A 25,806-nucleotide genomic window follows, 5' to 3' on the forward strand; every position below is an offset into this window, starting at 1 on the left:
AACCTAGAATGGCCACCATGCCTTCACCATTACCTATCCTTCCGATCTCTCCAAAAATGCAGCAAAGACGTTCAAGCACAGGCTAATGAAAACTCACCCTGAAACTCTTATTTCAGATCCATACTTCTGCGTCAGCAAAGGCATAATAACGAGCGATCTCATCTTCCACACAAAGAAACGTGCTCAGTGGAGAACCATCTTCCACTCAATGCTCCGAATCTCCAATGTAAAAAAAACCCCGCAAGGTCTTAAATTGAAGATAACTGACTCTGAACTTTGCTCTGTGAATGCCACCATTTCCATATACAGCAATGGTAATATCCTTATACAAGCCTCCAATTCCAATCTCGCTACCATAGGCAAGATCTTCCCTACACTCAAGAATGCAGTGAAGAGCAAGATAATCACACTCCCCGACACTACTCAACCCGACTATTCTGTTGACACAGCAAAAACCAAAGGAAATGATGGACGGAGTGTTGAACATTGCAAGCACTCACCCCAGTCAACTGATCTGGGTTTAATCCATCACCGTTCTTTAGCCCACTCTGCCACCATTCTGTTGACACCCCAACTCTTCCACAAAATCCCACAACGAATGCTACTGAACCAAATTCTCCCCACACACCAATTGACTCCTACCCCCCTGTCACAGCGGTCTCAACCACACCGGGGTCCCCTGGCACGGGAGAGTCAGGGATACTCTTAGCTACTGGCCACCCCATTGAAAACACACCATTGATGTCTGTGATGTCCAAGGGAGAATCCACCTACACCAATACCACCCACGACATACCCCTCCCCCCACCTTCAACTGAGATGGCATGCAAAGCTCCCCATGTCCTACCGCCTACCACGATATCTGATCGGCTCCCAACTCCCTTGATACTCACTCCACTCATCCAAACTCACCACTCTACGTCCATACCCCGAGCGCATGCGTCAGTCCCCATCATGCTGCCACATCTCGAGGCCATCCCCCACAATGATTCGGACCTTCAAACAATCCTCCATGATCAACTAACCCCATTGATCCCTATTAACGATATCCCCAGGCAAACAGATAGCGAGATCACACAACCAATCCTTTCTTGCGGACCTCCGCCTATAATAGACCACACACATATACACGCAACTAATTATCCCAATTCTGATTGGATTGCACGTTTCAATGAGCTAGCCACTGGCCTATCCCATCTCAAGATCGAGTTCCAAAACCTATCAAGCATCACCAAGGAAATCCTAAACACACACAGAGCCACTAGTGCCACAGTAAACCGTATTAGTCACCAAACTAGAAGATACATCGCCAAGAAACCACACTGTGAGGACTCTAGGCAGAGTAAGATACCCTCCCCCAATGACCCATCCCGTCCCAGGAGGGAAACTGCTGAACTATCTGACAATGACTTAGATGACCTCCTCCTATCCTATGCCAGTCCGAATGTCAACAGTAAGCCCCGATGTAGCGTTATCCAATCCATACAAACCAACCCCTTCAGAGAACCCATTCACAACTTCAGATCCATTAATAGAGAAAACCTCACTAATATCAACTTAGTGCAGACTACTCTATGCCATTCATCTAGCAAGATGGAGTGTGCACTCATCAATTGCAGATCCACTTGCAAACATGCTCCTGACATTTACGTCTTCATCCTCGAGAATGATCTAGACATTATCGTCCTCACAGCAACATCGCTAAATAGCTCTTTTTCTCCCATCCTAGACCTACTGGTACCTCCTATTCATGATATAATCCGTCTGGACAAAAACGTGAACCCTGGCGGCAGACTAGCCAGCATTTATCGTAAAACAATCACAGTCAATCAAGCAGACCCCATCTCTCTATCCTCCTGTGAATATCTCTGAATCAACATCGCCAATGACAAGTGCATCGCCAGCAAACTTCACATAATTTACCACCCCCCTGGTGACAATCTGACGTTCATCGATGAGCTGATGGAAGTCATTACATCCAACGACAACTCACAAGTACCACAGATTTTCCCGGGCGACTTAGAGCTCCACTGGAATAACTCAAACAACCATGTTGTAAGCTGTCTCAAATCTTTTCTGTCAGATCAGGATCTTTCTCAATTCTGTGACAGTCCAACCCACAACAAGGGAGAGACACTAGACCTCATCATAGCGAAAACCAACACTGTATCACTAGAATCCATCACCCCATGTGATTGGATGGACCATTATCTTTTTCATCAATATTGAGCTAGCTACAAAAAGGGGCCTACCCCCAAAAACAAAACAGTGGAAAAGGAATATTCAAAATATTAACCCCACCGACCTAGTAAACCAATGCATCTCCGCCCTAACCCCCAAGACAGACATGGTTGACGCCCATGACCTCACGGTCTTTTACAATTCCACTATGCTTGAAATTCTTGACTCTACAGTGCCCCTCCAAGAAAAAAATGTTTCTTACAAAATCTCCAAACCATGGTTCAACGAGAATATGAACTCTGACCGGCGAAAACTAAGATCAGCCGAGAGACTATGGAAATCAGCACCCTCCACTGATCACCTATATCACCTTAGAGTGCAGAGGAATGCATACAACAGGAAGATCCTAAAGGCTAAGGCAGACTTTTTCAAAACCCAGTAGAACCAAGCCATTAACCACCCCAAGAAACTATTTGAAATAGTGAAACAACAAGCGCGCAACATGCCTAAATCTGTGGAACTAAATAATTTGGCTATTCCTAACTGCGATCAGCTTGCCAATTTCTTCCTTGAAAAAACAAAATGTATTGAACTCAACATCCAATCCAAGAAGGTCCTTCCACAACCTATTGCTCAGGACACTAAATTTTACGCTCAGATCATGGCCCATTCTAGTACTCTGACGGAAACCCCCAATAAACAATGCCTCTTGGTGCGCCTTCTTGCCCATCCCTGGACAAGAAATCTACAACACTCTTCTAGCAATTAACCCTTCCAATCACTTTTCTGACCCCCTATCTCCTTCCCTATTCAAAATGATCAAAACCTCTATCATACCCCTATGGTCGAAGATTGTAAACGGCTCTCTGAGACAAGGCTCGATACCGGACTGTCTTAAAGTAGGGCAGGTCACACCTGTACTAAAGAAATCTGACTCCCTCCCATCGGATCTAAACAACTACCACCCGATAACCAACATCCCTACTCTAGCGAAACTGCTGGAAAAATGTGTACAACTACAACCATGTAATCACATCGAGAATTTTAACCTCCTAGACAAACACCAATCTGGCTTCCGGCAAGGTCATAGCACAGAATCTGCTCTCACCCACATATTGGATGACATACTAAAAATGCTAGACCACATAAAATCATGCCTATTGATACTTCTTGACTTATTCTCCGCTTTCGATACGGTTAAGCACGACAACCTACCGTCCCTACTGGAACGAAGGATGGGCCTTTCTGGACCAGTGTTAAAATGGTTTACCTCCTTCCTTAATATCAGAACAAAAAGAATCAAGATGAAGCATTCACTTTCTCAACCCTCCTTGGTCACCATAGGGGACCCCCCAAGGCTCAGCACTCTCTCCCATTCTCTTTAATCTATTCATGGAGCCCCTGGCAAATGCATTGAACTCTGCGAACATCCAATATCACCTGTACGCTGACGACACCCAACTGTATATGAAAATCTCCTCACCAGAAGACTTCATCTCTCTCAACTCTATTCTACAGAACACTCAAAGTTGGCTCACTGGCAACCACCTTATGCTTAACACCAAAAAAACACAATTCCTTCTCATCTCTCCTCCCAATCACACACCCAAGATAGACTTATGTTTGAAGCTTCTAACTTCCTTTGACTGTTCTCCCCACATCATTGACTCCGCGAAATCCTTGGGAGTCACCATAGACAAACACCTGAACATGCAAGCGCAAATCACAAATGCCACCAAGGGAGACAATCACCAGTTGAGTATACTAAGGAAACTTAAACCCTTCCTCCCAAAGACTGACTTAAAAATGGCGGTACAAGCCTTGGTGTTACCAAGATTGGATTACGGAAGCACCACTCTATGCGGTCTCCTCAAATAAAAGCTGGTCCCGCTGAGGGCTTTGCTCAACGCTGCAGCCAGACTGGTCTCAGGGATTAAAAGAAATAACCACATCTCTCCAACCTTGAAAACTCTGAACTGGTTGGCCTACGAGGCAAGAATACACCTAAAGGTTGCCTGCATGACCCACAAAGCCCTGCATAACAATACCCCCACGTACTTATCACTTAAGTTAAAGCGATCGGGAGGATGCAGACAATTGCGAAGTGCGAGGTCACTACTACTGAAACTAAAATCCTTCCATAAAAAGAGAACTGGTTGCAGAGCTTTTTCAGGAATCACACCGAAGATTGGGAACTCCCTACCTCCATTGATAGGTGGAATCTCATCCTTTACCTCCTTAAAAAATGAAGTAAAAATGCTTCTACTGAACAAATTTACATCCTAAGGCTTTAATTCGATGTTGACTAATAGTTATCTATGATATCCAGATATTTCTGTCTACCTCTTTTGGATTGTATGGAAAATGTATATATTCTACCTCAACCTCCTAATGTCTAATAACTGTGTACTGTGAAGTGCTCTGATGCCCTTGTGGATCATTCTTTGTTGTCTACTAGTCACCTATGCTGTCCATGTAATACTATATACCTCTTCTGTACTGAATAGCAAATACCAAATGTTTATATACTACATCAACCATCTAATGTTTAATAATTGTATGTTGTAAAGCTCTCTGATACCCTCGTGGGGCACGTTCACGCTATATAACACTTTATAAAAAAATAAATAAAATGGATATCTTTCCATATGTTTTATTGAATATGTTATTTGCATAAGTAAAGGAAATTAAAAAGGGATTTATTTCCCCTGATTTTGATTTGTTAGGTCTCTTTTTCTGGTGTATTCATGAACAGTATCTACTCTCTTATTTAAATGATTATTCATAAATGACTAAAGTACTTAGTAAATAAATGTCATAAATTAGGTCATCTGTGGTTCCTTCATAGAGGGGCGTCAGGACCAATTGTTGTTCTTACTACATTGCACCCAGGTCTTCTGGACGTGTTCTGGGTTACCCCATTAGTTTGTGATGGATGCAGAGAATGTGGCAGTGATCAGCCGCATAAAGAAAACAATACTGTGCCGTGTGAGGAGCTGTAACTTTCTGCAAAGTGAAAACTGCACACATTTAAAAGACGCACAAGTAGAGACCAAAGAACATAAAACAAAAAAAACAGACCTCGAATGCATCTCAAATGTGACTAGATAGGAATGAGATTTATAGCCCTGTTTGCAGCAGAGCTTGGTAAGCGTCTCAAATGCTCTAGACCAGATTAAAGAATAAATATAGGTGCATGCACTGGGCCAGGGTTCTAACTGACATTGCTGCAGAACGGCACACACACAGGTAGCAGAGGGCAATTTAAAAGTGCCAATCAGGCAGTCACACAATTAAGAGGCAGATTTATGACGTCTGGCGCATCTCTCAGCAGAGATGCGCCAGAAGAGTTGCGATGCATCTGCCCACCCGTGCGCCACCATTGATGCGCCGCATTTACAAAGCGGTAAACCGTGGCACTCGGATGGGCAGATGCGTGACGCATCTCCTGTCGGAAAGGGGGCGCATTGCTGGAGTTGCGTCGCAAGTGCGACGCAGCTCCAGCAAGGCTCGGGGGTGCCCTATCATTACAATGCTGCGTCAATCCTTACGCCTGCTTCAAGCAGGCGCAGGGTTTTGACGCAGCATGGGCTCAAAAGTGTAGATTTCACTCAGCCACTTTTAGGAGGCGTTCCTGCGACGGAACGCCCCCCCCCTGCACAGGTACGTCTACTGCTGGCACAGGGCTTTAAAACGTGACGCATCTCCCAGATGCGTCCCGTTGTAAATGCCCCACAGCATGGCGCAGGATTTGCGCCGCCGCTGCGTCACAAAAGTGACGCAATGGCGGCGTAAATGAGGCGCAAGGGGCTCATAAATCTGCCCCTAAGATTCCCCATGCAGTCTCTCCATGTGTGTTCCTGTCTTGAGCTTGTGGCACAAGCAGAGCAGGGACACATGGTCAATGACCGAAGCAGTGCTTAAAACATTTCTTTTTCCAGCTAAATAACAGCATAGATGTAGCACTGATGCTTGAGCCATTCCAGTTACACCTGCACCCCTGCAAAGACCATGCAAATATCCAGCCCTTACCTATCAGAATAAATTGTAAATTTGTTAAAGGTAAAACGTTATTCATTTCAGCATGAAAGGTGACACTCTTTATCGCTATTTACAGCACTAATATAGACCCAGCCTTTTGTGTAATACTTTATTTACAATAGCAGCATATTATTGTATTAGGTAAAGGCAACATATTTTCAGGTGGAACGCCATTTTGCAACATTAATTCAGTGTAGCATCTCTGGAAAAAGGAAAAAACGGACAGTGAAGTTATAGAAAAACTTGCTGCATTTGTGACCCGAACCAAAACCTTTCGATGTACGGGTTGGGACCCGTATTCAAGAATAAACTCAGCATGCAAACAGGGGGCTGCCACGCACTAAAAATAATAGTCAGAATGGATCAAACCATCATCGGTATGCTCAGGGTGACGCCGCAGTTACTGCACTGTAGCAGCATGCTCTTTACAGTTCCGTCAGCCGTGCAGCTTATGTACATGCATAAGAAAAGCTTCTAGAGCATGTTGTTGCGAGGCGTGCCTACCTTGGAGTCACACTCTCTCCTCAGAGCTCCCCATGCACACCTACCCCGCCCTTTCTGCTGGAGTGTAATTCAATCAGCACCAGTCATAAAGTGATTGAAGTGAGCGAGGCCGCAATGGGAGGTGGGTGGGGTCTGCTTTGGAGGAAAGCCACAGACAGAACATTCCAAGCACATTAGCCCAGAATGTAAAAAAAAAAAAAATACTGAATGAACAGATGGACAACCAGAAGGAACCCAAAGGCTGCCTTGCACACACAGGAGGAGGGGCCTTTGCACACCGTGGCAGGATGAACCATGAATGCATTGTGATGGACAATAAAAAGAGGACTAATTAGTGAAAATGCTTGGGAGGGAACCAAGCACCCAAAGGAGGGACAATTACAACAAATGCACAAATAAAAATGCAGCATTTCTAAATGGCACATCAAGGAACGAATGGCAATGATGGGTGTGGTAAAAGCCCACAGTGGAAATACAACAAGTCTTGCAGACAGCGTATAAGCGCAGCCTAGGCTCAACCTAAAAAAGACTTCTGAAATAGATGCCATTGGCATTTAAAAAGCAGGTCGAAGTAGCAGACTGCCACATGAGATTATGAAAATAATGAGAAAGCGATGACTAGATGCAATGAAGATTATATTCTTGCGTCTCATGTTCATGTCCCATGTAAGGCTAAGAAAGAGTGCTTCAGCTACTGTAGTTCAGCTGTCAGAATTGTCTCTCAACAACACTCGGATTTCTCTCTTTCAACCATGTCAAAGCCTGGGTATGAAATGTTGTTAGCAGCACTGCCAATGTACAATTTTATGTTGACATTCCGAGAAGCATCAGAGGTGACTGATTTAATGTCCTACATGGTCGTGTGTGCAGCTACCACGATTGTGCCAAGCAGTGCTCCCTTACCACATATACTATGAGCCTGCACTAATGTTTCACTTAATTCTCCTGAATAAGGAGTGGCCAGAAATTTAGAAATTATATATACTCATGCTTACCTCCACATGTAGGCACGTGTTGAGTGTCATTCGAACGATTCTCCCTCTACTCCCAACATCTTCGAAAGTTACAGTGGTCCGAGTTTTGATACTTTATCAGCTGGGCTACTTTAACTATTTATTGGTTGGTCCCCCAAAATACCTAACTCATAAAGTAGAAGTCGTTTTGAATGTGCCAATAAAATTGGTCCTTGGACTGAACTGTAAATCATGAATTTCATATCATCTCCGTTAGCTTCACTGGCTGCCAGTCTCAAAGAGAAGTCTTTTTAAGGACTATGTTAATGTCAGAAAGCACTCTATGACAAAAGAAGAGACAATTACATGTCCTCCATTTTTGTCTGCCATACACCATCACGGATTTTGAGACCAGCATCTAAACATCTACTTTGCATTCCACGATACAAAAGACTTAACACATGAGGAACATCTCTCTCAGTAACTACCTCTAAGGCTTGGAATGCCAAGATTGTCTCACTCAGGGCAGAACACATTTATCTGAGTTTTCATAAATAGCTGAAGATTTACTAATTTGACTTAATTCTGCAAAAGCTAATGAGATGTTGGTGTTTCCTTTCTATCTCCTTTTCCATTCAAGAATAGGGTGTACAAAGTACCTGGATACCTCTTGCAGACGTCAATGGTGCACTATATTAATGTCATATTCATGTATTTATTTATTGAGGAGTACTGTCTGGTGCTGGCTCCAGCATGTGTTTTCTCCTAGTCGGAGCTATATTTGTAAAATAAAAACAGCAGGTGCCCAATTCTTTCTGAGACACCCGCCAGTGCTACTAACAAATGTTGGAGTTGCCGAATACCAGGGCTGCCTAGTCTTTATATCACTTCATCCCTCTTTCATCTACCAACATACTCACCCTGTTCTTCTATCGCATTCTCATAGGTTACTTTTCATCCCTGCTTTCCTCCTTTGCCACTGTTTTTCCATCATTCTCTTCCTCCATCTTTCCTCCCTTGCTGCTTTTCTCTTGGCTGTTTTGGGTCAAAGTCTGATGATTAAAAATAAGTCCGCTCCACAAAAAAGGGTGAGCCCCACCTTCAACCACTGGCCCAAATTAAGCACTGCCACTGCTACTTCTGGGCTTTCAGCACCAGGTCTGCAGACATGCAATATGTTGTTCTTACTGTGTGATTCATGCAGAGCACATTACTGTATAGTTGTCATACATTACATACTGTATCAAGTACAGTGTTGTCCTCCTAGATTTGGCTAGCAAAGCATTATATAAAGCTGCACACTGTATTGTTCTAGACAGGCATGGTTTATACTTCTATACTGCAGTGCATTTTACAATACCTTGAACTTCTCTCCATGGATAAACCAAGCTGTTTTAGTTACACTAAATCCTCCTCTATGAGAGAGGAATTATCAGTGATTAATCCCCTGCATTACAAGAACACAGAATCAATTTGTAACACACCCAGTGCCTTTCCCACTGAAAACAATTACGAATAATTAGTATGCACCATTCGTGCTTGAGGTTTTACTTGAGGTCAGGCAGTACAGCTCCACCATTTTGAAACATCCGTCTCTTTCTTTGAAAAAAACATGCAATCCAACGTGCTGAATGGAGTAGGGTATATACTGTGAAGAATAAGGAGAGAGATAAAAACAAGCATTGGTAAAGCCAATTGGGCTCACCTTTATAATGTAAGTGCAAAACTGTTGGATTGTACAATATTTGTCTATAAGGCATTGTTTAAAATATATATGTATATATTTTAAAATTCTGTAGGAACACATATCCTATGGTATCTCAAAGCTGTAGTTTGAATTCATTGTTTTCAATATTTATAAATTGCATGGTGTATTTTGCAAATGCCTTTCACTCGTCAAACATCAGCTCCACATCTTTCTCCCCTTGGCCAACGACAAACCTGGCATCCCTCTGTTGACTGAAACATGGCTGACACTTGATTCCTCCCCTGACATGCTGGGGGTGCTACCCTCTGATTACTATATTATCCACGCCAACCGCCTGCCCGGTAAATCAGGGGGCGGGGTTGCAGCCATCATTAGCACTTAACTCAAATTCAGTGCTTTGACCTGTCTTTGCCTCCCGGAGGCCATAGTAATTAAACTAGAATCAGCCTCCGATACTTTCATATGTGTGCTAATCTACAGGGCCACGCACCAGATGCCCCTATTTCCCCTTTCGCTAAGTGAACAGATCGCTAACCTTGTCGTCAACCATGCCAAAATCCTCCTTGTGGGCGACTTCAACTATTGATATAATGACCCTCACGAAGGACCACAGTCGGCTGAACTAACTGATCTCCTTACTAATATGAACTTCACCCAACAGTTCTCTTCACGCACTCATCTTAAAGGGCACATTCTGGACCAAGTCTGGACCAACTGGCCGATAACTTCTGCTCCCTCTACTCTCCCCTGCATCTGGTCCGATTAGCATCTATTAAAATGTACCCTTCGCAACCTCGCCACTGAGAAGACCCCCACATTCGCTGGCGGGCTGGCTAGGAAATGGAACTCCACCAACAAAAAGGAATTCCTCGACATGCTGGTCAGCACTGCCCCGACACCTGACCCAGACATCAATACAGCTGAAGCGAATCTCGCAGGCTGGCTACTCGCGGCTAGCGATAAGCATGCTCCCCTAAAAAAAGTTAAACTGGCCCACCGCGCCGACGCCCAGAGATGGTTCTCTCCGGAACTCAAATCCCCAAAACAGGCTCTGCGCCATCTAGAAAGGCAGTGGCGACCAAATTACTCCTCTGACAAAAAACTCCTGTACACTATAGCACGGAAAGAATACATGAAGGCTATTCTCTCGGCCAAAGCCGCTCACTTCTCCTCATGAATCCTCACTTCTAGCAAAAGTTTTCTCAATCCTGAATGAGTTGTCCAACCCGGACAGACTCCTACCCAAGGCCATCCCTTACCCAAGCTCTGTGCGACTCATTGAATTACAATTTTATTGATAAGATCACTGCCATCAAAGCTAGCATTCCTAAAGACCCCCTACCGTGACCCCTTTCGTCACGCTAAGGAACAACCGCACGCTCAGCTGCTTCCCAACCATCAGCACCGAGACCTTCCAGGACCTCTTGGCTAAAGTCAAATCAAGAGCCCCCACGGACTGTTGCCCTCCTCACATACTAAAAGACTCCCTCTCAACATTCCCGGGCCCTGCCCTCACCCTGCTGAATGACTCACTTTCGGCTGGTCACGTTCCTACTGCGTTTAAAGAAGCCATAGTTGTTCCTCTCCTGAAAAAACCTGGAGCTGATCCTACTATTTTGTCTAACTACCTCCCCATCTCCTTGCTCCCATTTTAGACGAAAGTACTGGAGACCAATGTAGCAAAATGTCTGTCCAACTTCGTGGAAGATTCAAAATACCTTGACCCTCATCAGGCGGTCTTCCACCCTACACACTCCACAGAAACCCTGATACTAGCCGTCTTGGACACACTCCGCGATAACGCTGACAGAAGCTCCCATCAGGCACTAGTACTGCTTGATCTTTCCGCCGCCTTTGACACGGTCCACCACACTATATTGGCAGACCGTGTCAGGCAAGCAGGCATTCAGGACGTTGATGCTAGTTAGCTTAGTTCGTTCCTGGAGGACCGGTAGCAGGCCGTTCGCTCAGGCCACTTCACTGCCCCCAAACAAAGACCTACGTGTGGTGTTCTGCAAGGCTTCTCACTCTCCCCCCACCTGTTCAACCTCTACATCCTTCCCCTGATTCAGTCCCTCAAAGACAGAAAGGTGACTGTCTTCAACTACGCGGACGACCTGCAGCTGGTTTTCATGGTTGGTAACTCCCACAGCTCTGTCACCAAATTTCAGGCTACCATGCTGCACATCCAACAGTGGATGGATCGCAACCACCTTAAGTTAAATCTGGGCAAGATGGAGCTAGTCCTCACTGGAGACAGCCATAAGTTCTGGGGACCACACTACTGGCTGACAGAACTAGGGCCCTTGCCCATTCCCTCCTCCTCGGCTAAAACACTCGGACTCACCCTAAATAGTGACCTCTCACTTACAACTCAGGTCAGGTCAGTTATATCTAAATGCTTCTTTCAACTGCGAAAGATCGGGAAGATCCGCCGTTTACTCACACAGGATCCCTTTCCCCAGGTTGTAATCGCCACGGTCCTGTCGCACCTGGACTACGCAAACTCTGTCTACCTGGGCATGCCACTGTACCTGTTTAAACGGCTACAGATGGTCCAGAATCAGGCCGCCAGATTGATCCTCCAACAACCCAGGTGGCAACCGGCGACTCTACTCCTGAGGAAACTGCACTGGCTCCCCATCCTCCAACGCTGTACTCTTAAAACTGGATGCTTGATTTTCAAATCCTTGCACGGTCAAAATCCCTTATTCATAAATAACCTGATACTTAAGCACACCCCATCCCGCAACCTCCGATCAGCTCACCTCTGGCTCCTTTCCTCCCTAAGTTCAAACGGTAACGGTTGTGAGGCTGCAGATTCGCGGCTCTTGCCCCCAGACTGTGGAACTCCTTTCCCCTGGAGTTCCGCTCTTGCACTGACCATCTGCAATTCAGAAGGTCACTCAAAACTTGGCTATTTGCACAAGCCTACAACTGACTCCTCCGCAGGTAATGGACGGTACCCTATCACAGCGCCATGAAACCTACCGGTGTACGTACGCTTTACAATTATTCTTAACATTAACATTAACATTAGCTCAGGAAACTCTTAACAGAATTTTAAAAAAGAGTAAGTGTCAGGATGTAAAGGACATTGCTTTCTAAGGCCTAATGTACTTTCCACAGGATTCAACCATTTGCTCCTCTGCACTAACTCAGGGAACGGATTTATGAGCCTCGAGGTGAAGTGTCATGCTAGGGCCAGATTCTGCAGCTGATGCCAGCTGAGTGAATGCAGCAGATGTCCCATCTCCTAGCACCATGAAAGCCTTTGTGTGCCAAAGGTTGTGCTTAGTGGAATGCATGAGATAAAAAAGCTCAACCCTTTAAGCCATTTCCCAGCAGAGACATTTTTTTATAGATAAGGTGCATCAGAGCATAGGGGAGAGCATTTGAGAGTTGAAGCAGCACAAGAGGGAGAAAGCTAGTAAACACATGCATTCTCACGAGGTGCTGGGTGAAAAAAAATGAAGTAGTACCTTAAATGTGAGCAGAGGAAGGATACAAGTGAGTCAATCAAAAGGATTGAAAAAGACTATGCTCCAGGGGAGGGTAAAACACAAGAAGAAGGCAAGCTATCAAATAAGAGGTAAGCAAATAAGACTGGAAATAAAACCAGCCAATAGTAAACAATGGCCGAGCTGTAAGTCCACTGTACTCTCAATAGTTATTTCAAACCAATCAGCTTGCACTGTCTGGTTGGCACGATCTAACACAAAATTCTAGAGTATGTGATGTCGCAGGGTGGGAGGGCATTGCCATATCATAGCATGCCATTTACCACTGAGGTTTACCAGCTGTGATGTCTTGGTCACAGCATCGGAAAGTCAGACACATACCATCTTAGTGATGCCAGCTCAGTACTATTAAGCAAACCAGGAGCCTTCTGAAGTCTTTCTAAATGCTGTAATATGCAAAGTGTGATTGCAGAGTGGCACCAAAATAAGCTGATTATTTTGGAAGGACACTAGGGATTTGCAGGAAGGTGAACACAACTATCTGAAGCTGCCATATCATAGGCTGCTTACCCTATCAGCACAACTATTGTTGGAGAGAATGTGGCCTAATGGCTAGAGAGGTCTACCTTGAAGCTGGGGAACCAGGTACGAGCCTCGGCAAGGACACTCAGCATCCCGTGTCTCTGGGCAAATCACTTAATCTCCCCGGGCCTAACAAAAATGAATGTGTCCGTCTGTAATGTAGCTGGTGCTTATGTAAAGCACGTTGATACCTTGGGGTCAATTTTGCGCTATATAAAACAAAAACAGTTTACATGGTGGGCTTACCTTTCACCGTTTACTGATCAAGTCTAAATTGCAATCTCTGCGCATGTCGCCCTTCGGTATTCGAAAGTTTTTCGGCTGTTCCAGCCAGAGAGATATTTCACCAGAGTATTATTCACAATTAAGTTTTTAATTTTGGCTAATGAGCCCCCTCCGCCTTCGGCATGTGTTGCGCTAAGGCTGTAATATCACCTGAAGGTGATACAGGGGTTTCATCATGCAATTAAAAAAGCATTGACGTACATCAATCACTAGAGAAGTCATGATTTACCGAAACGTCTCGTTCAAAGCATGACAGATCCCTTTTAACCTTCTTTTAATGGGGGGTGAAATTATGTATTAATTTATAGAATGAAGCAATCTTACATTTATAATTTGCACGACAGAAAAACGATAATTAATATTGGCGTTCTAATAGTAAGTTGCAAACCTGCAATTAAGAAGGATTTAATGAGGCAAAATGTTGAAAGTCAAGATGAAAGTAGAGCAGTGGGCATGTGCTAACTTTAAAGAAAAATAGCCAACTATTTGGGGATTAATGGTCTCTGGGTAGAAATATCATTCACATAAAACACTCTTTGACATACAGTTAGAGTGCTTATGGTTTGTGAAGAACCTTTCCATTTTTAACCCATAACCAAGACTAATATTTGACAAATATTTCACTCCACCTGTCACAACTATGACTCCTTTCATATATTGCTCCGCGACCGATGAGTATCAGTGGCAGGCCAAGTGCTAAGGGTGGGGAAAACCCTGTTTTTTTCTGAGAAATATGCATTATTATTGTGAAAATACAGACACGTCAGCCTTAGGGTGGTCTTTCGTCGAACTTTTTGCCTTCTCCCCTGTTGTTTTGTTGAATTCATTTTTGTTGGCCTTCGCCTTATGTGCACTCTACCACTGCTGACCAGTGCTAACGTGCTTGTGCTCACTCCCTAAAACCTGTAACAATGTCTTACTCGTAATTGGTCTCTTTTAATTACTTATCAGTCCCTACTGAAGAGATATACCATATACTCAGGGCTAGTAAATTAAATGGTACCAGTGGGCCTCCAGCACATATTATGCCACCCACTCGAGTAGCCCCTTTAAACATGTCACAGGCCTGCCATTGCAGCCTGTTTGCAGTTTTAAACTGCTAATTCAACCTATCAAAATAAACTTTTTGTCAGGCCTAAACCTTATTTTTTAATAACATATAAGTGACCCCTCGGGTAGGCCCTTAACAGCCCATAGGGTAGGTTGTGTTGTATTTAAAAAGTTGGATATGCACCTTTAAGTTTTACATGTCCTGGCAGCAAAAAACTCACAAATTGATTTCCACTACTGTGAGGCCTGACGCTCATTTAGGATAACATTGGGTTACCTTTATACATTTAATAATTGACAACTTTTGTTTAGGACCAGGTGGTCCAAGGATTTGTAATTTAAAATCCTCACAAATGATAACGTTGGATTTTAAGACACAATTCTGAAAATGCCACTTTTAAATAGTTTTCATTCTCTTGTTCTCACAATTTGGTGCCTGCAGCCTGTTTTCTGGTTCACATGACTAGGTGTAGTTAGCAGTTAGCCTTTGTGTATTCCTCCCAGACAGTCACACAATACAGTGACTGGGTGTTGGCAGAATGGGCCATATAGATAGGATGGGAGGAGCAGAGATGTGCACAGCCCCACTTGTACTTCAAAGACACTGCCTCAGCCCACACACAAAGAACTTCGCACCAGCCTTTAGCACCCCAAACATCCCGGTACCAGGTCATGAAGAGTAGATATTCCTTCACGGTTGGACATACCTTTTGACTTCGCCCCGGTCTCATGCAACAAATTTTCTACAGTTGGCTCTTTGATCTTTTGGGTGCTATTTTTCTCTTTTAACTTTAAAAATTCATAACTCTGTTCTATAGATTTTGTTTTTTTGTCATTTTGGTGTCAAATTATTTATTACATTTTACTCTACTTTTCTACATTAATGTGAGAGCCTATGACATCAACATAGTCTCCGACAGCACACAGTTCATCCTCTCCGTCACCGACTAGAACAATACCACCAGGACCAACTTCATCTCCTGCATGCCCAAAGTGGCCAACTGTATGAGGGAGAGCTGCACAAAACCCCACACAGACAAAATGAAGATCCTGATCTTTGGAAACAAGCACTCCCCCCTGGGATTGCCCCTTGGTTACCAGCCAAGCTGGACCTAGATGACAAACTCACACTGAATACACAGGAGAAAGCAGTGACCTCATCCTACTTCTTCCTTCTCAGAATTCTCTTCAAGATTTTCAAAAGCTCCCCATATACATAAGACACACTGTCACCCAGGCCCTCTAACCAACAGACTAGACTATGCAATGCGCTGTAAGTTGGCATCTCCAACCAGCTCACTCAAATACCCCAGACCCAAAACACTGCTCCCAGACTCACCCTGAACATCCCCAGAAGCAATCACATTGCTCTCTACTTCAGAGAACTACACTGGCTATCCAACCAGGAACAATGTAAATTCAAGCTGCTCATCCATGCCTACAAAGCCCTCCACAAGACCAGACCTGCATACCTCAACAACCAACTTCAACTCTAACCGTCCAACTAGACAGCTACGCTCAGCCTCACACACCCTTGCACGTGTCTCCAGCCTCTGCAGAAGCAAGTCAGGTGGTCACTCCTTCTCCTACATCGTGCCCATGATATTGAATGAACTTTCTCATTACATCAGGATGCCCCCTTCGCTACTCAACTTTCGCAAGACACTGAATACCTTTCATTCAACTAGGAGCTCTGTCCGACCTACAATCCTCCTCCAGCACCTGGATACCCTCACGGATGATAAGTTACGCCATACAAATCGACCTAACAGGTGAACTAATGAAAATTTTGCACATTTTATGTCAAATGGAATTCAGAAACTAAGTGACATTACACTGAAGTAACAAATATTTCACAGAAACTGAGTGCACATTGCTTGTATGATGAAAATTGATAAGAACTGAAGAATATCTGAGGTTTATCAGTAGCACCGCACTGGAGTGCAAGGGAGTGATGTTCTATCAGCAGGAATGTAAGTGAGTGTCAGCCTACCATAAGGAGTGTGAATATGTGGAGGCCTATTAGCGGGAGCACAAGTGACAATCTACCAGCAGTATTAAAAGTAGACCCCCTTATTTGTCACAAAGGACTCCATGGACTTCATGGATACTACTTCTTCCACGGCATTGAATAAATAACTATTTTGACCTGCAGAAAAATAGCATGTTTTTAAAGCATTTATCTCAGAGGTACTCATTTTACTGAATTCTCAGATTTGATCATCAACATTGTGGTACTGTGCTGTATTGTTCAGCTTATATGCGTCATAGTAGCCTAAAAACTATAGTACAGGGGATGTGAAGTTAACCATAAATAATATACCGACATTTATCATTGTTTAAGAGACCCATATTAGGATCAGTAACACTTTTATACTTATACTGACCACAAATTAAGCTATGTTTTCTATTTCACAAGTCTGTCAGAAGCATGACACCTTCATAGCATTTCCGAAAGATAAATATTTACTTGCTCACCAGTGCTCCCCTCAGCACAGCTGTATTTCTCCTTACTGCCAGCATTCTCATGTTGTACGTGTTAGGGGGAGGAGAGGTTCTGGGATCAGGGACCTTCTCATTGTGGAATGCGTCCCTTCACAACTGAGCAGTGCAGACTTTTGTGAAAACCTCTCTTTTCATCCCTTTGATACAGCGTTTTCTGGGCCCACTTATTTACCATTGGTCCTCCGACAGACCTTTCTATCTGACCGAGAGGTGACAGGAGCTAGCATTAATCATCAATGAAAATTAATTAAAGGTGAAACCCATTTGGCTACTCAGTGAGGACCAGAATTCGGTAGCAATGGGTTAAAATGTTTATTACAAATTCAAAATTAGGTTCACATACACAACCCTTAAAACCATGCTATAGAAATACATGATAGACACAGGCAAGCCAAGCCTGAGAACGAAATTAAGGCAACTAGTATAAGACAGACAAGCAATTCAGTCACAGCAGTACAAAAGATTAGCAATAAACCTTGATACTCAGAGAAGAGTCGCAAATTGTGTTGTCTATGCATTAGTAATCTAGATTTCCTAAATCTAGTCCAAACTAAGAGGATGGTTAGATAACCTAAAGGATCTAAAAAATCTGAGCATTTCGATGAAGAAAAACAGAACAAGATGCTCAGTCAATAGTCTTTAATGGGTCGGGGAGTAAATGTTAACCTAACCCACACTTAGGAAAGAATCAAAGTAGGCATAGAACTCTAAACCTCTATAAGTCCATAGGCAGAAGGGAAGAAGTCTGTAAACTCGAAGAGAAAATCTGCATGAAATCAGGAAAAGACCTGAGTCTCTGGTGGGGTGAATAATAAATGATAACACCCAAAGTCCACTAGGTGACACCAATTTTGTACACATCATAAGGGTTACATTTTTCTTGCCCATTTCTCATGTTACAGATTGAAACATCGACAGGTTATCCGACACTGGACATGGGAACAAGATCTCCTTCTCATGTACACATCAGTTTGCTACATTTGCTCAAAAGGCCTTTCAGTTGACTCTCTGGTTCCCCTTGTTCCTTTGTCAAGGTCTTCTTCTCAGGCTCTCTCATCTCTCTCTAGTACAGTAATGTATCTATTCTACAACTAACAATGCATGTGAATACCTACAAGAAATGTCATGTTATCAGAAAATGAAAAACAATCTTTATGCAGCATGGTGAAATACAGGCCTACTTAGGACATGTTAAAGCATTTACTCAATGGTGCACATTTAATATGTGTGTGCACATTTAAACACAAATCAATATAGGTTTCTTCTGGATTAGATTTCACATCACATATAACATTCAGTAAATCTTCAAAATAATCGCATGTCAGTATGGCTAAGAACTACATTTTAATCACATATATGAAGTATTAATGCACAAATTACATAATTATTTTATTGTTTTAAGCAAAATCACATTCTACATATGTAAGGATGATTTCTATCCAGTTATTTAAACAGCCAGTGCTATTTAAACTGTCAAAGCACACATTATTAAAGTTGAATTTCATTTTATAGTGAATACGCCATCCACTAAATGAGGCTGGTTTAATTACCACAATCAGTTATGATATATTTCTCTAAACCTACAGTGAATGCACTCTTTCATAATGAGGTCAAGTGCAACATTTACATTAGTTTGTTAAGCCATACAAGAAAAATGTGCCAAGTGCACTTTCATACTGTGTGTCTGTTAAGTATCTGTGACGTATTTGTGATGTATAAAGGGTGGGCAACATTAGTGCTGCACCACCTTCCACATGTGTCCCTGTTGTGTATTCTAAACATATACTGTCTGAGTGCTGTTGGGATTCACTATATGTTATACAATATACCAAAGCAGAGGCAAAAGCACCCTATCATGTATGCTGCTGAAGTTTCTTGCTGTACTTGGCATTTATTTTATTGATGTATTGTTTAAAAGCCCTTCGGTGACATGTGCTGTCTCAATGTACAGGGTCATTGTACACTGAGAGCAAAGTGGACTGACTGTATTAATAGTCACAGCATTCAATCTTTCTACGTTGCCTCTCTTTGCCTTCGCTGGCACAATTTGTCTGCTTGACTTGCAGTCACAAAAGTATAAGTACCAGGAACAAATTTACGTCATTAACTATCGTTTAAAAAGTTCAACCTCTAGGTATGACTAAGTTAAACAAAAAAAGTTATAGGGAAATGCATAGAATTATTTTTATAGGGCACATGAAGATGTATGCAAGATGAGTCCACATGTCTTCTTGTGAATGAACAAGTGTCCTTGGGAACCGAAAGGGCAGGCATTCATGTGTTGCAAACATTAACAGAACATAGCCCTGCCAATCGCATGAGCTACAAACACCTTATCAATCAATCATCGCTCCTCTTCTAATGCCTGCTCTTAATCTATTAGCTCCTTCAATCTGCACCCCTCTACTTGAGCCTGCCATTGTGAAATGAGGATGGGTGAAAAAATAGTTCCAAAGCGGCCTTACCACTCTCTCTGTTCCCCTATATTGCATTGCATTGTATTGTATTGTATTGCATTACATTGTATTGTATTGTATTGTACAGTGGCTTTCATATTGTGCTTAAAACCCCTATGTGGGGCACTGAAGGGCTTGCCTACATGGGCAGCATGCATCACTGTGTAGGTTGTGTAACTGGAAGAGTATTGCCGTTGTTTACATCTTATGTGGGCAGTGTTTCCATGTCGTGCATGATAACCACTGAGTTGTGGTTATCATGTTATGGGATGCAGTGTGTAGTTGTATGGTGTATAAAGAGGCATGAGAGACAGGCACACACTCTATGGTTTTCTGTAGACTGGCGTCTTTGAGCAGCTCTGCAGGACCCTTTATGGTATATTTTATGAACATAATCTACTTAGCCAGTTATTGCACTGGGTAATGATCTATGAGATATTTTCTTTAAAAGGTTATATTCCTTAGCAGGCATGTTTTTTTTTTATTTAGTGCGATTTTATATAGCGCAAACATTACCCGAAGGTGTCAGAGCGCTTTACAAAAGAACCAGTTGCGTTACATTAGGACTTTGGATTACATAAGAGATACAAACAGAAAAAAATTGCAAATGTAAAAGTTGTAAAGTCACTCAAGGAAGAGATAGAAACAGATAAACTCTAAAATCACATAGGAATGGTAGTAAGTACAAAGGTCTACTACATATACTAGTGGTTTGAGTTATATATATACAAATTGCAAATTCACTCAGGATTACATTTAACAGCGATTAGGCTTGGACAAATATATATTACATATTTACAGAGTAGGGAATTCTTGCCATCCTTCAGCCAGGTGTTCAGGTGGTCTTGCACTCAAGGGTGGTGGTCTTGGGTCTGGAGAGAGCCGCGAGTTGGAGATGTCCATAGGGGTAGCTGGCCGGATGGCGATGGGGGAAGCAGCACTTTGGATCCCTGGGCCGATCCCAAGGTCATGCTGGGCTCCATCCCATGTTAGATGTGCGTATCTCGCGCCGACCATGAACGGAGCTGCGGTTGCTTTTTCTCTCTCGATTGGCCGCCATGTTAGGGTCAGTCAGGCAGGTATACATTGGCCGAAATCAGTGGTTGGCAGTTCAAAATCAGATCCAATTAAGCCTATTTAATAGCAGATCGCAGTGATCTTTCGTTTTAGCTGAAGAGACTGGCTATCCACATACGGCCGCACTTCTAGGGATCACGATCAGCTGCCATTGGTTGGAGAGATAAATGTCTCGGAGACCTGCTGGGATGGGCTCTAATACTATCATTTAATATCAGATTGTGTTTGTGAAATGTAAAGAAAAAGTCATAGTGAGTAGCTAATTGGGACCTGCAGTGGTGGACTGGATTAAATCCCTCTGGTTGGTCATCAGTATGTAGCAGATTTCTTTATTTATTCCATGCCTGTTCAGTTGGTGGCCGCTGGTTTTGGGCTTGTACATCAGTAGGTGATAGACAAGACCCATAGCAGATACGTCTTTTGGTGAGTGTAAGACAACTAAGCAGTATTAGTGAGTTATTATGCAGCCAGCAAGAACTACAGTTAGCTGCTCACCGATGAGTGTTATGGTATCAGTGTGTGCCAAAGGAATTATATATTAGTTGACATTGCAATATAAATTACAGTATAATACCCAGGTTATCGGTAGGTCAGCCCTTCATAATTTATATTAACATAGAAAGTAATGTGATAGTTGGACTGTTCTGCAACTATGGACTGTAGACTCTGTTACAAGGTAAGTTTACCATTCCAGGGTCTATCCCAGGGTTGCTGCATGATGTAGTCCTTCATCTCTGCTGTTTCCCACAATGTACTGCATGTTCTTTAAATATGCCAGCCTTTTCAATATTATATGTCAAATATTTTCAATCTCTAAATATACACTATATCATGAATATTTTCCCCCGAAAGACAAGGTTTAATACATTTGATCAATCTAATCAGTAGGTAGAGAGTGCAAATGTGACTCAGGTAAAACAAGTGCAAACTGTCTATTTTGCATTGTCATTGGATCTCAGAGGACCACGAAGAAGTATGGGTGGACCCAAAAAGAAGCATTGGGGGTGAAAAGCATCAACAAAGTGTTTGTGCTGTTTTAAACACTCACAAAAATCTGTCCCTGGAAATGGATGTTTACATATCTTTATTTATTTTTTATAGTTTTATATAGCGTGAACGTGACCCTACAGTATTGTGGTGCTTTATATGAGCACCAGTGAATGTATGACGTTACAACGCAAACATTTACAACACATGCATTTACAACGCAGTTTTTACATCGCAACATCCATTACAACGCATGCTTTTACAACGCATGCCATTATAATGCATACCATTACAACGCATACCATTACATCACATAATTTTGGGGGGGTAACAGTAGGGTAAGTGTTGGATAGTGTAGGGGTAAAAATTACTATTCCCACTCCAGTACGTGCAACAGTAGGGTAAGTGTTGGATAGTGTAGGGGTAAAAACTATGCATTGTAATGGTATACGTTGTAATGGCATGCGTTGTAGTGACGTGTTGTAATGGCTGCGTTGTAATGGCATGCGATGTAAAGGATGTTGCGAAGTAATGACTGCGTTGTAAAGGTAGTGCATTGTAATGACCACGTTGTAAAGGTTGTTTCTCGCACCAGTTACATTATACAAGTACACATTCAATTTAGTTAGGTACAGGGAGATGAAGTGATTTGCCCAGAATCACAGGATGTTGAGCCAACACCGAGACTTGAACCAGCTTCCGCAATTCCAAAGTCTGCAACTCTGGACATTACTCAACATCCTCTATTAATGATGGTAAATCATGAATATTGCAGTACTAAACTGCTAGTTTTGTTGTTTGGTTACTCTTCGGTCAAAATAACATGAGCATTCCTTATAAAATGTAGTATAAAAGCCCACCTAAATATCTGTCTGGAACATATGCAACTAAATCGAATCCAATGTACAATCACCCTTCTGATGTACATTCAGGGGAACAAGTGTAGATTTATTGAAGCAAATATACTTTTGACAGAACACAGAATATTTTAATGTACAATTGCACCAAAGAATAAATATTTAGACCAATAAATGTGCATTTTAAAAACACAAATGTGCATTTATAGGGTAACCGCACATCACAACTTAATGTACCAAGTAAACCGACCATATTAGAATCCTTATTTATTCATCAAAACAATACTGCATGTACAGAATATTTTCTCTACTAAACAATCCTGAAAAAAATACATACTGAGGTTATGCAAATGTTAACTGTGTGCTACATCACTGTTATGTATTTAATGCATGACCTTCAATTGGAGATATGGATGCAATGCCTGCAGAACGCAATACATACCATATATTTCAAAGGTACTGACATGCATTAGTTAAGTTGTTTTTGAAAAAGAATAACCTAATGGTGCTATACAGAATTCTTAACAAATTCTGAAAGATCACCAGTATTTCATTACATGACTTTCTTCATTACTTTTATTTTCCAGGTGCCGAGCTGCATGACTTTTATTTTCCAGGTGTTTTACAGTAATTAAAACCTGTTATTTTTATGTGCGACATATTTTCATTTGATAGTATTCACTTGTTGTAACTTTACCCACTTGACTTCCCTATTGACTGATATGTATCATTACAAAATGCACACAGTACACCCATGTCACATATGCATATGTCGTGAACATGAAGCACAAATGTTAAGGCTCAGTGCCCATACAAATTGGGGTGTTAATCTTTTCACAATGTTAACAGGGTTAACTTACATTGAAATGTTTGTTTTTCCACTAACACACATATAACAGCTTATGTTTGTAGAACTTTCTACTTCAGGTGTTCCATTTTGTTCTCGAAGTGAATTCCTTGTTATCATTTTGCTTGAAAATTTCACTTTTATGCCACATCCATGTCTTCATTGACCCATGCTTGGAATTTCAACCCCTAAAGAAAAACTTGAGAAACTGACCCTCTCCAGACAATAAACAGTGCCATATATCATATTCCAAGTGAATCGTGGTTGGGAATGTTCAACATCATCGAAAGTCTAGAAATTGACCTATTTCAAGCCATTTAAACAACTGGTTTGAGACCACCTCTAGGTGATGCCTAAGAGAGAGTATGATTTTGGCTTTGACTATTAGAACATATGGATTCAGTGGTAAGACTTAACAATTTGCCATAAAGCCATTAAATGCCTAAGACAGGCTTGACACTTTTACTTAAACTGCTGCATTGATATTTGTGGATAACTCAAACCGTGTGCCATTTCATGAGCTAGTTCTCAGTGCACACAAATTCACATATTTCTGAGTGATCGATGCCTAACTATGAAAGGTTCACATCACAGTACCATTACCATCCTTCATCGTTGTTATGTTTTCATTTTCCCTTTTTAAACAGACGACCTGTGACTTAGGTCTAGTTAGTTTGCTGGCCAAAGACTATATCAGGGTTCAACATTCTAGAGGCACCGAAAGTGATAAAACTAGGGGAACACCTTGGATTTCACACAGATTGTACTATTTGTTTGTCTATTTTTAGAAATTATTACTTTAGCCGCGAACACTACAATTGACATATTTATATGGACTTGAAGGGAGAGTATCACACTAGCTGTGGCCTCAAGGATTCCCACTGATTCATTCGATGAGGTATGTTTTTATAGTGAGTCAGGCGTGCAGTGCTTGCATTGTTGTCGGGGACTTTGATCCTGAAAGTTCCCTGTTTGCCTTGGAGAGTAATTTTAGGCCTGGTGCAGTCCAAGGGACCCCTCAGTCTTGTGTGGTTAGAAGCAACTTCATGATGGGTTAGGATGGCAGAGCGCACAATGCAAGAGGGGGCTCTGGTGCTGGGAGTCTCTCTTGTGCCCTTGCAGTGTATGCGGCACCCTACTGTGGTTTTAAGGATTCTTGCAGCTTTACCTCGCAAGGTGCATCTCAATTATGGGTTGGGTGGCGAGGCTTGCAATGATGCAGAGTACTCTGGTCTTGAGAGTCCCTCATTTGCCAATGGGGTGCACTCTTCACTCACAATGAGGTCTCAAAGATTCATAGTTTTATGTGGTCAATATGTAGATTTTTGCATCACTACCATTCCGCTCTGCCAAGAGATATGCTAGGAGCGGTTGCCATGTGTCTACAGTCTGAGAAGCCGGCGGCTGCAGCTGCGCATATGTGTCGCTGGTAGTGTTACAAAACGTCATGCTATGCAGCCATGCAGCAAGCGTGGAGGGCCGCAAGCAGGATCAGTTGACAGCAATTTCATGCTTAGCTAGCAGCAGTGCTATGGCAACAAAATGGCGTTTAGATTTAGGAAAATCGTGAACATAGCCTATTAATGCTAATAGAGGCGATGACGGAATCTCAACCTCCACCATACGGGATATCTCCCTAAAATTTGATTACCAATAATCCTCAATTCTAGGGTAGGTCCACGTCATGTGCGCAAAATCGGCCTCCGGGGAGTGACACCACGGGCACGCCTGCGGACAATTGGGGTCCATACGATGCAACTTACTAGGGGTCATATACACACTCCATACAAATTTGAAATGCAGCAGTTTGTGCCTGTGATTCGGAGAGACCCAGCGTATCAGAACACACCACCGCCCCCACTGCACATCGGTTACTGGATACCCAAGATCGCACTCCTACGCTGCCCGCACTTTTGCATCGTGGCATGGGAGCAATGCCACCGCTGCCTTGTACATACAGGCCACTAAGTGGCTCCTATCCCCCCCTTAATAACCCCAGTTAAAATAGGGAAGTCAGGGAGCTCCAACAGATAACTATCGATACACGCGCGCAGTGCCCTCTGCACTCTCAGTAACAAAAAGTGGTCCATTGTAGTGGCGGAGCGGAGGCAGGGGTCATCAGTTCGGGAAACAATGTGCCCACACGGAAACAGGTCACCAAATGTAGTCATCTGGAACTTGGCCAACGTACGCCTGACCAAGGTCTCCTGCAAAATGGGAATCCAGTTATTCCCTGCCAGTGGTAGTGCGGTAGAGTATAACACATGAGCCCCAGTCAGACGCTGCAGCTTGTGCCAAGCCCAGCTAGTCGT

Source organism: Triturus cristatus, chromosome 6 (assembly GCF_964204655.1).
Source record: "Triturus cristatus chromosome 6, aTriCri1.1, whole genome shotgun sequence".
Classification (NCBI taxonomy): domain Eukaryota; kingdom Metazoa; phylum Chordata; class Amphibia; order Caudata; family Salamandridae; genus Triturus; species Triturus cristatus.